The sequence below is a fragment of the Epinephelus lanceolatus genome, chromosome 10, assembly GCF_041903045.1.
Source record: "Epinephelus lanceolatus isolate andai-2023 chromosome 10, ASM4190304v1, whole genome shotgun sequence".
Taxonomy (NCBI): domain Eukaryota; kingdom Metazoa; phylum Chordata; class Actinopteri; order Perciformes; family Serranidae; genus Epinephelus; species Epinephelus lanceolatus.
Genome location: NC_135743.1, coordinates 23,077,387 through 23,086,864, shown reverse-complemented (window position 1 = coordinate 23,086,864; position 9,478 = coordinate 23,077,387). Strand labels below are relative to the sequence as shown.

Genomic DNA, 9,478 nt, shown 5'->3' with positions numbered 1-9,478 from the left:
CAGGCTATGGGTTAGGTTGCCAAAGGCAAGTAAGGCTAAATATTGCCTCTCATTTTTATGTGCCAATAAAGGATATCCTTAATGGATGTCAACTACACCCCCCATCCCCCTCCGTTAGATTTGGACAGCCATATCTGCAGAATATACAGGTTCTTTTATTGCAATTTAACATCAAGATATAATGTTTCATAGATAAATGCCACCATGCCATTAATCTAGCAAGCACTAAATTACACTAATGATACCAGAATATCACTAATTAATACTTGCAACCATAAAGATACACTTTCACCGGCCAAATATATATAGATTGAGCTGCTGAGTAATAATAAATAAAATTGGATTTGCTGAGAAAGATGATGGAAATATAAAACAAAATTTCCCTTCAGGACAAAATACATTCATAGACATTTTGTACTGACAATGTGTGGCACATGTATGCTGTTTTTAAGACAGCCTAACAATTATAACATGCATTTATGCTTTCAATAAGCAGTACTTAGTGGCTCATTCTCTGTTAAAGGTGTGTGAGATTAAGGGGGATTAAGGGGGATTTAGTGGCATCTAGTGGTGAGGATTGCAGATTGCAACCTGCTGAAACTTCTCTCAGTTAGAATTCCTTCAGCGTTCACTGTTCAAGGGGGTTTCCACCAGGAGCCGAATTCTCCGCAGAGGTCTCCTCCTCTCCAAAACAAACAGCCCAGGTGATTAAAACACTGAATAAAGCAGGTCCACTTTACAAATCAGTATTTTTTCTATGCTGTTTGGCATGTCAGAGCTGGACCACTAGCCCAGCACCTGCTAATGTGTGCTCACCTATTTTCTCTGATAACTTAATGCAGGCTCAGCTTACTTCTGAACCAGATGTTGAGGAGGTATTTTCCATGAGCTGAGTTATCTACAGAGGTCTTCTTCTCTCTGAAAATGAATGAACCCAGAGATTTAAACTGGTAAAAACACTAAATAAACCAGTTTCATGATACAAATCAGTGTTTCTCCGATGGTCTTTGGCATGTCTGAGACTGGCTGCTAGCCCAGCACCTGCTAATGTGTGTTCACAGTTTTTCTCTGAAAACTTAAGATCTAGACATTCAGGAGATTTTAACGGGATCTGAATTATCTGCAGAGGTCTCTTCCTCTCCAAAACAAATGGATCCAGTGAATAACACTGGTAAAAACACCAAATAAATCAGTTTCACGTAAAAAAAAAAAAATAGCGTTTTTTTTCCTACCTCTCACCACGAAGGGGCTACTAACTATGGTGGCAGACGTGAAAGCACAAATGCCCCTATCTAGAGCCAATATTTGGTATGTCTGTTCTGGGCTACTGTAGAAACATGGTGTTGCAACATGGCAATCTCCATGGACGAGGACCCCTTCCCACTGTATATATAAACGGCTCATTCTAAGGTAACAAAAAGACAAGGATTCTTATTTTTAGGTGATTATACATTAAAGACACATATATATTATATTCCTAAATCCTACGCACTGAATCTTTGATGCATGTTGTCTGAACTCTCAGGACAATATCTGCGCACTAATACCCCCCCTGCTGCTCATCCTTGCTGAATATCATCATACCATCACCATTTCATACCATCACCCCTGGGGTTGGTGAGAAGGCTAAAGACTTGATCTATACCACTTTAGAGAGGTAATCTTGATCAAGCTGTCAGCTGTTTCTGCTGCTCTTTAACCGGGTCATTCAGCCGTAGATCACACCGCAGCTTCATAGAGAGTTTCTGTCAGGAATAACACTGTCTTATTTATGTGGTATCCCCTGGCATTTTGCAGGAAATGTATTACCTCTCCAACTGGCCCTCTGTCAGCATTCCATTAAAGCCTCTCCCCCCTCTGGTCTAAATCTTAAAATCTGAAATAGACACTTTTTAAATGCAAGTCACTCTTAATTGAGGTCAGTTTCTGTTAACATAACTCATGGCAGCTGACAAATTAAGGTTTTCTCAGCTGGCTTATGACATTGTGAGAAGAAGACATGGTGTATTTAAAGTGAAAGCTAATGACAAGCTGCTCTGAAAATTCATATTTCCAGAATTTGAGGCTTAGATTTTCATTCCTTTCAGTGATTTTTCAATATATAATGTCTAATATTACGAGCTGGGGTTAGTGGCAGGCCAGTAAATATGGGTCTAGACAGGTCATTTATTACAAGCGCCACACCCACCTCTCTCACATGTTGTCACTGTCTGTTTTTCCTTCTTGTTAATTGCCCTCTGCGAGCTGTGGACGACAGTGATATCGAGGGAAGACCTTCGTATCTCAGGAGACACAAGTGGCTCCAAGTCCAGTTTCTGGCCTCAAAAATACACCTTGAACACCATAATGTCACACTTGATACTTCACGTTGATGAAACTGTTGTTGCTGCAGAGGTGCTTGTCATCTCTCTTGCTTACTGTACACACCACTGTTACAAACAGGTTTCATGTCCCGGGGTGTGGGGTTGGCAGTCCAGACTGTCACGGGCTGGTTAGAGCTATGTGCTGACATGTCATTCAGGATAAATCAGGTTTATCAAAGTGACAGGTGTTTGTCCGCCTGCTATAAACATCTCCCACGCCTCGCTCCTGCCCAATCTCCCCACAGATTATTTACAAGGCTCCAGCCTCCTTACTCTGGCCCTGTTTACTCTTTGGTTGTGGCTCTAATATCAGGTCAGCGCTCCGTCACTGATTTACTCTAATAGTTAGTGAGGTGAGTAATGACCCTGGATGGTCTGGGAGGATAGTTTGTAATCAGGGGAGGTCAGAGATGCTCTAACTGTAATTACAGCCCTCTCCACACTGTACCTCTCACACCTTACTGCAGCTGACTGCCTGCCAATCCTCTGCAAACTGATCACTCCATCTCTTTTACCCCCCACAGAGTTAAATGGTTGTGACCCCACATTCAGGTTGAAGTCCCATCTCAATGTCAGCTCTTAATATAGCAGCTTGTTGTAAGACAGGAAGTAAAGGTATGAGGGTTGAGTTACAGGAGCTTGCTGAGTTAACTGAGACTCCGGATTGCAGCTCGCTGCCATCGCTCCCACTTCATGTCAGCTTTGGTATGTGTCCAAACACAGGTCCTGCCAAGCTAACCCGAGCTAATTTAGTGTCCAGCGTACACCACGAGCTGCACGTCAGTACAGAGTGAACAGGAATATGGGTGCAGAATAACATAAGCACATCATTAGGGTTACCGGTGAGGACAACCAATGTGCTACAATTTCATACAAATCACAAAGCCTCCAGATTCTTAAATTGGGACAGTTTTAGACCAAAAACACAAATCAAAATGAAGGGGTTCCACATTTCTACACGAGAATTATATCTGGTGGGCTTAAAAAAAGCATTTAGACAATCATGCAGGGGAATATGAATTGCAGAATTTATATTTCTAACACTTTAATGAATATATAAAGTTTGGGAAAAGAAAATCTCACACACATTCTTGTGGCTACTTGGCACACTGGGTGACTTAGTATTTCTGCTACTGCACAACATGACAAAAGATTTAAGCTTAGTCCAAATCATCACTACTTGCTACAAAGAGGAATATTTACAGGTTAAAGGTCAAAGATTGTTTCCCTCATTTCCACATAATGTAATGCCCGAGGTACTAGCACAAATTACACAAGCGTAGTAAAGCAAAGTACATATGAACAAAGAGCAGAATAAAAGTCTTAAGTCCTATATTGTCGGCAGCTGGACTTGTCTGAGTTTCTTGAAGACACTTCACCTCTCATCCAAGAGGCTTCTTCAGTTCCTGAACTCAAGCAAGTCCAGCTGCCTATGATACAGCACTTAAGATTACCATGACATGAGTGACTGACAATCTTCACCAACAGCAGAATAAAAGGGTGACGTTATCTCTCACTGTGGGTCTTTTGGGGCTGTCAGCGCTATGAGCTGAGGCGGGAGGGTCCAGCATGAGATGTGTGGAGGGGAGGGGGCAGTGTTTGAGGAAGGGTGGGGTGTGAAAATAAGGTACATATGTGGTGGGTGGCAACCACCTGTATACAGTATTATATACTATAGACCTACATATATTTCAACTTTCCGCTGTTCCTTAGGTATCAGTGCAGTTTGTGATAAATTTAGTCACAACAGTTCCCTTTCACCACATACTGTAAATCATTTTGCAGTTCTGTCAGAGGTGATTTGGCCACTTCAGCCTGCTGGACATTCTTTCATGTTACTTCAAAGACTTACTGTACGTGTTGATAGCCAGCCTAACTGCTGACAGATGTGGCTGACTGGCATTCGTCCTGCTAACAACTTTGACCAACACTTGTAGTACTGCCAGAAACTGTTACTGTACAAATAAAATTCAGAGTTTTTCATTGGAGGCGTTCACATTCTTTCATTTGCCCCCAGCAGTGACACTGAATTAATTAACTTATTAGGTAACCTCTAAAACTGATTGGCTGCACCAGTGTTGATTTAGGTGTGTCCTGTTAAAGGAGATGAATTCTTAAGCCGGTGGTTCTCAACCTGTCTCAGGTCAAGGACCCCTAAACTGACACACATTAGGTTAGAGACCCCCATTTGTTAAGATTTTGCTTCAAGGACCTCCATCTGAAAATATTTTGGTTGTTAGATTTGATCCAGACCATAATTCTATAGCTGTCAATAACAGTTGATGAGATAACCATGGCGGGAGTGAAACCTATTATCAGAATAGACACTTTTATGACCAAGGACATGATCATAGTTGTTGTTGTTTTTCAACATTTGGGGGGACAAATGCAACAATTTATTTATTTTTATCATTCTACAGTAACAGTTTTACAGTTTTTCTTAAACTGTCTTCATCTTCTTGTCATATTATGACTGACTGCAACCATTACTTACATTACCAGAGGCATTAGAGTGCCCCAGGAGTGCCCCATTTTTCTGTAGGCTGACGTGAAAGTTAGCATCACACTTGTTCCCATGTCAAAAGGCCTATAAGAGTTTTTCCATTGGATGTTGGATTATTGCTGATTATGATGCTTACACGTTTTGTTCAGCAAGATAATCTTCACAAATGAGCACCACCCTTCATGATTGTTGAAGCCTAAATGCAACTGCCAGAAGTTAAAAGCTAACATTAGACTATAAACTAACTACACTACAATCACAGGACCTAACGTCACCACCACAACAAGACTGAGAGGCTGTGTTTAGTTAGGTGTTTGCCACCTTTTAAAAGACACATAGAGGCTTCAGATTTCACGTGTGGGATATTTACTGATGTATTTTATGTCCTAAACCAAAAGGTGAAAGTCTGTTAAGCTTGAGTGAACCGCAAACCTTATTTAAGGCATCTAACTAAAAACCCACTCAAAAAACCTACTGACTTCTAGACAAGGGAAGCAGGAGCACAAAAATGCTAAGTCATTGCCAGGTTTTAGGACTCATTCCTGGGGCACTCTATGGCATCTATGAGTCTTGTTCTAGCAGTTTGTCAAAATAAAAGTAGCATTACTACTTTCATGTTTTTATTGGGGGGTACCAATATAATCTTCCCACCCCATCCCCCTACCCCCTGCAAAATCAGTGCTTACATCTCTTACTGAGGTACTTGCAGTGGGCTCACTTCTACAGTGAATTACATAGTGACATAGTGATTTCTTATTTTCTTGGGGACCCCCTGGAAATCCCTCGAGGACCACTGGGGATCCCTGGACGTCTGGTTGAGAGCCACTGTCTATAGGCAACCATGTATTTTGCAAAATGTTTATTAAATTAGATATAGAGGTCTGTTTTCACTTGAATATTAAGTCATTCATTGAGTCATTTTCTGTTGATCAGTGCCAAAAAAGGCAACAATAAATTTACTCTGACTCAGTGTTGCAAAACAATAAAACATGGAAACTTCCAAGGGACCTGAATCCATTTTATAGGCACTGTAAAAGAAAATGTGCCTATGTTAATGGCTGAAGAATGAGAGAATGTAAAGAAATGGGACTAAATGTGATATACAACATAAATATGACAATGATCCACTTGCTACCTTCCTGAGCTTTCAGCTAGAGAACATCTGTGATGGCGCATAAAGCAGCTACATCCACTGAAGAATACTATAAGGAGAAGTTTGAGAGCTCCAAAAGCTAGTAGGCAGACCTTTGAGTTTACACTGAACTGTTTTCAAAGGTCAGAAATGAACGTCTGTGGTCAACTGATGTTTAAAACCACAAGTTTAAACATGTTGATACCCGTCTGCCCAGAACCTCATGTGTATTAAAGCACATCTGCAGAACTTCAGACAATCTGGTTTGGCAGCCCACACCGTTTCATGTGCATATTAATGAATTTGACATGGGCCCTATTAACATACCATGAATGATAATCATGTGAATTTAGGACACTCATTACATATGTATTACATGAATAGCAGGTGGGGTAATTTGAGTAATTTGTGGCTTTATGCAGACACTGGGATGATGGACGGTGTCTGGAGAAGACAAGCTGAGCTGGCCAGTGGATCTACTGCAGAGTAAGGAGAATTTAGGCTCATCATAAAAGATTTCTCCTTGCCTCTTATTTCACTTGGACATTTTTATGTTTTTTTTATTTTCTACCTCATTGCAGCCGTGAGCTGCCTGCTGATTTACACACACTGGCAGCGAAGCACAGAGGCCTCAAGAGACGGTGCCCTCTACCCCTCCATTTTTTCCCCCTTGTTTCTCCACCCTCTATCGTCCTCTCGCTGCCACCACCGGGCGTCTCATTCAGTGGACGGGGTCTGACCAAAGAGCTCCCTCTCTGCCTGCTCCTCATCTCTAACAAGATGTAAGTCTGGAGGGCTTGTTATCCACACATGATCTTGTGACACACAAAGGGGCTTTTCCCCTGTGCCAAGACACAAATTCAAGTATGAGCAAAGGCACCATAGACACTAAAGATATCTTACAAGACTCACATTTTATTCCAAAGTTCTTGCACTCTTGTATGAGCTCATTTATAACCTTATAGGATCCTGCGTGTACAGTATACGAAGATATGTGTTCTAGTAAAGAATATGTGTGAATATATACAGTAAGTGCAGATATGTTATCTTAACACGACAACCTTCCTTCTCCATCTGTTTATACGCTTCAAGGGAAACATGTCTGATTTTACACACCATATTATTTCAGGAAATTATAAAGCAGTGATCTCAATTTCCCTTTTCCCCCTCAGGCCCATGTGTTGGAGGCAGAGGAGCTTGGTTTCACGCTGATCAGCCCTGATTCCAGGAGACGAGAAGCTGTTGCTCGCCTTGGTACAGTGATCACGCCCGTCTCCAGTAATTGCTACATCCGTGCACCAACAGGCGACAGCATGTGGAGGGGAAATAGCAGGTATAAACCGTGCAGAACCAAAGGAAAGGTACTGGGGATGCTGGGTTTGATGAATGATGGATAGCCCTGAAGTCAGCTCATTTCCATCTGTGACAACTGAGTGACAGAGAAAAATGTTTCAGCCTTGAGAAGAAGTATTTTTCCACCAGATCGAGGCAGGTGTTAGGATATAGGGTCGGCTTCTGAGCACACACACAAAGACACAAAGCTACAAGGACAGATGAAACGTCTGAAAATCCTTTTTTGGCTGTCAGGTTGTGGAAATTTTGTGGCCCTCTGTAAATCATTGCTCAGTATTGGCATGAAATGTGTGAGACCTTGAAAAATGCTCAGAGCCGAGGCGTATGTTATTAACAATTCAATTAACCCCAGACTTCCAGATCATTTACCTTGCTCCTTCTTTTGCCCCCTTGAGAATGTGATTGTCTTGCGGTATAAAAAGCTACACATCAGTATCACCAGCCTGTGCCATTATCATATGACGTTGTTGGTGTATAACGCTGGCATCATTTCTTTAGGTCTCATCCCCTATCTATTGGCAGTGCAGCTGGGCTTCTCTGATATTGACTCATCCTGGTTCTACTGAGTTGCAGGCAAAGAGATTTAATATCTCAAGTGGTGCTGAACTCCTATTGCTACTAATGGATTCTGTATAATGTGGCACTTAAAATGCATGAGCAGCCTCTGATTTATCTGTAATTTGCCTCCACTGGAGCATATCTCCCTCAATACTTCCATTTGTTTTTGGCTCTGTGCAGTCCACTCGGTAAACGAACCTTGATTGGGATTTCATATTGTTGCATTCCAGTTTGACACTTTGGTTCTTTCCAACACATAAAATGGATTTTTTTCTTTCTGTGATTCTGTTTTAATTACACAACAGAGGGAATAGTAAGTCAAGCATGAGATCACAGACATGAGGTGGGGTTTATTTGAGCTGTCGCTGCAGAAAGACATGCTGACTTGGTCAGAGGCAGATGGGCACCTCCCAGAGGGGCCATTTTCCTTTATCTTATCTTCTAGTGTTTTATGTGTCAAACAATAAGCATACTAATTAGATTAAACTGAGCTAAAGCACTTGTGGAAATAATGAAAACGTGATTGTATCTTGTACCTTTCTGAATAATAGTGGTTATGTCCAACAAACAGCCTGAGAACAGAGTGATTTCACTCGCTCCCTATGTTTTCACTCCATTTGTCCTCTTGGGGGTCATGCAACATGGAGCAGAGAGCTGTTAGCCAATTGATCTGGTGGGTTTAAAATGTGTCAGTGTTGTCATGGTAGCAAAGCCGCACTGACAGGCTAGGCTACAGTGGCTCAAGGTTAACGGCCAGTGGACCAGAGTCACACACCATTAAAGAGGGAGTCAATACTTGTGGACAGGCCAGACTAAAACCAGCAATGTAAACATTTCAATCCACAGGACGATAAGCAACAAACAAAGCTTTAGTTTTACAGAGACCTGGTAGAATGTGCTAAACAATGTGAGGAAACTTACTGACACATACGTGATTTACTTAACAGAGAGGCTGCTCACAACGCAACAAACTCACTTCTTGTGACATACTGTACATGATTAGCATGCCTAACAACCTCTTACATTAGCTGCTGCAGGAGTGTAATGTTGCTGATTGATATGATTTTTAAGGTCACAAATTTCCCCAACACACCAACATTACTGTCTTTAAGAGGCATGCTTACTTTTTAAGCTAGCACAAAGGTGGCGGTATCTTCTGAAACCAGACAACCTAAGACATCCATTGGCACCAATGGATCAACACTGCTGGGGGCTTGATAACCCAAAATTTAGGCTCAGTTTTGGCAAGGAAACAACTGGCATGGCTATTTTCATGGTCATGGTCCCTTGAACTCTCACCTCAAGATATCTGAATGAAAATGGGTTCTTTGGTTTCCACGAGTCTCCCCTAAACTTGTTCTCAGTACATATTTTGTTCCTTACGATCGATGTACTCCTTCAAATTGAAATTGTATATTTGTCTTTGTAAAGAAAAGGACAACCATGAATCACCTAACATAAATAGATACATGACAAAATAAAACAGGATTGTTGTGGAGGTTAAAATACTAACTGTACCCGTCTTAGTTTATGCACCTCAGATATATGTTTTAAAGATATTTTTTAAGG

At 41.4% G+C, this 9,478-nt stretch overlaps 1 long non-coding RNA gene across 1 annotated transcript; it reads left to right on the top strand.

The window, feature by feature from the left end:
• The first annotated feature begins 6,426 nt into the window (after nucleotides 1–6,426).
• On the top strand, nucleotides 6,427–7,455 carry LOC144464424 (uncharacterized). The gene is made up of 3 exons (XR_013492125.1): nucleotides 6,427–6,484; nucleotides 6,580–6,780; nucleotides 7,171–7,455. It is a non-coding gene; the product is annotated as an uncharacterized LOC144464424 (long non-coding RNA).
• The last annotated feature ends 2,023 nt before the right edge of the window (nucleotides 7,456–9,478 follow it).